The following is a 3017-nucleotide window of genomic DNA, read 5'->3' as shown; positions in this document are numbered from 1 at the left end:
GCATGATGACGCGACACAAGCCAAGCCAGCATCACAATTCGAAAACAATTATTCACTCCGCTAACGCGCCGGTTCGAAAGCCCTGGCCTTGTCAGGGAACACTTCGGAACGGTTCGCAACGAGAGGTAAAGCGGGTCGACACACAGGCAGAAACTGCCCGGTAGGCGATGTTGTTGTTGCAAATCGTTCTGTACCTTCTAGCGATCACTTATGCTCTGCGGAATGGAGTTTGTATTGAGAGGAAAATAAAGAAAAAACCCGGGGTGGGAGCGCGGCAGTCGAAGACGAGACAACCAGCACAAAACAACAAGAGAGATGTGCCGCATAAAAGGGTGCCATAATTTCTCGATCTCATTACGAGAGCAGGACCCGAACCCGGACCCCAATCGAGGCCAGTGCAAGGGCGCGAATAATGATGTTGCAGTATTTTTGTCCATGCACCCGAGCCAACGACATTGACCAAAAGAGCTGAACACGTTGGAATGGGTTGGTTCATGGAGAGGGATATTAAAAAAATATAATTAAGCATGTAGAAATAGTATAAGTTGAATCAAGTATAAACAACCGATTGTTTTAATTATAAATCTTGTGCGGTACACTAAACGCTTGTGGATGCAACGGTTTCTCTAAAACTTACACTTAAGATCTTAAGTTGGATTGAATCGAAAAGTAGTTTAAATAAAATCAGATCATGAGTCGACTCTATTATATAAGAAGTAGAATTTGAACCTAGGCAAAGTAAGCAAAAAGGGTTACAAATCTATTAAAAATACACAAAAAATATAAAAATATACAACAACAAATATACAAAACAAACGTTGGTGCCGGTTCTGAAGCAATTTATTCAAAAAGGGTTATAAATCTATTAAAAATACACAAAAAAAATATATATACAACAACAAACATACAAAACAAACAACCATTACATATTGTAACTAACTAAAAGCATGACCAATAATGAACCGTCGATTTTGAAACATTCCATTTAATAAGTTTAATCACTGCAGATGTTGTTGAAGATTTGTTTGTTTACTGTTTTTTGATAAAAGCATCTAAATTTTACAATTAAAACTCAGTTTTACTAACACAAACAAAACAAGTATATACACATATGTCATGGTCTATCCACCAAAGTTATCCAACAAGGTTAATACAACACGGGGAAATTGAATAAATATCAACCATTTTAAGTATGCCGTTATTGTAACTATTAAATTAAAACATAAATCCTAAATAAAGCGTTAAAACCAGCTTTCTTTTCTCAATCTCTTCCTCACAGAGCATCGCCGTGGCGTCAGGTAAGTTGACATTAATTTTAAAGTGATAACGTAATTGATTTAATATCAACTCATGAAATAATTTCTCTCAGATGACAACTAAAACATGAAGAATACAAAATTAAAAAGGGTTAACTATTCTCGATAGAAAGGTCTCTAAATATTTACATACTGACGATTGTTTCAAGCTCTTCAATACTTTAGCCCATCGACACAGTCGAGTTTGTTCCTACAGTGCGATCGTACCTCATTTTACTGATTGTTTCTACCACGCTTCACTGCCGACGAGCAAAGCACAAACGGGAAGCACAACGTTAAACGCCTTCTGGCCGAATGTGTTCTGCTTTAATTGATGCACGCGCAACCGAGCAGGCGCTCGGGGAAAGTTGCTGCAATTCTGGTAATGGCGTAACGTTTCTGCTTTCTGCTTCTTCTGCTCTGTTAATAAGCTCTCTGCCCTTTGGCGACGGGGACCTGTGAGACAAACATGAGGGTTACTTATCTGAACATGGGAACTTTAGGAAAAGCAAGTAGTTGCAACTGTTCCTCAACAAACGCTCGAAACGGGAGATAATTTATCGGTGTTTTATTAATTTCTAACCAACGTCCTATGGTGTTTCCTCCGAGAAGTCCGAGCTCGAGCCCAAAAAAAAAAAAACGGTGGCGATGGTAGCGGCAATAAACAGTAACACTTCCAGCTGCTTCTAATCACCTGTCGCCGGTTTGGAGCGGTGAGCACCGAACTACAGGAACCCAATCGAATCCCAACATCAACCACCCGATCCTTCGGCATGGGTTTGGTTCCCGTTCAACGGTGTGAGATATTTATCGCTTCCCTCCCGCAGTCCCGCGGGGGCAACGGCCTTCCCAAGGTGCGGGGTGGATGGAAGATGGGAACCTGGCACCAAACGAACCAGCTGGAATCGGACGCAAGTTATAGCTCATCTCCGATTGGGAGTGCGCGCGCGTTGCGTTGGGACAATCTAGAATCTTTCGCCTTTATGACGGGCCAAGCGTACGGGGTTTGTCTATATCTCCGGTTTCGGTTCGCTTCCACGGCTGCGTGTATCTGTCGGGTCTTCCGGAGTATGCTCTCTATATCTGGAGAACCCGGGGGAGCACAGCACAGAGAACTGCTCGAGATGTCTATCGCCATCGAATCGGTTTGTTATGTGAATCTGATAAGCCCGTTCCAGGATTGGATGACACGGGTGCGTGAGCCTTCGCTTCTTCTTCTTTGCCCTTGCCCGGGGGGGGGGAGCACAACTCGGCGGCAGATCCGGAGCAGAAATGTGAATCACGACTGTGGCGGGACGCCACCTACCTGGGGCGGAAGAGGACAGCGAAAAAGTAAGATCAATCGTGCTTGCCGTAGGAGATGCTGTTGTGCATCTTGAGGTTCCTATTCCACGGTGGCCTCCAAGAAGTGGTGCCTACTCCCCGGAGGGGATAAAACGCACCACGACGTTCCCCGGTGGTACCCGAGTCCCTACATTCGATCCGGTGCAACTTAATAAGGTGTTAAAAATTACTGTCACGTCATGCGCCGACTCGCTTGCAGTTTGCAACAAGCAGCAAGAAAGACCTCGGCTAGGAACTACTACAACGGATCCGAAGCCAGCGGGCACGTCTTCACGTTCTTGTTGTCTCCCCCCAGCTTTCGTTGGGAATCCCCCCCTTCACCTCTCCCACCTCATACAATATAGCCTTCTGCCACTGCTTGCGGTTGGTGCTTAATAT

This window comes from Anopheles coustani, chromosome 3, assembly GCF_943734705.1.
Source record: "Anopheles coustani chromosome 3, idAnoCousDA_361_x.2, whole genome shotgun sequence".
Taxonomy (NCBI): domain Eukaryota; kingdom Metazoa; phylum Arthropoda; class Insecta; order Diptera; family Culicidae; genus Anopheles; species Anopheles coustani.
The sequence above is the reverse complement of the archived record's forward strand: the minus strand, read 5'-3'. Positions refer to the sequence as shown.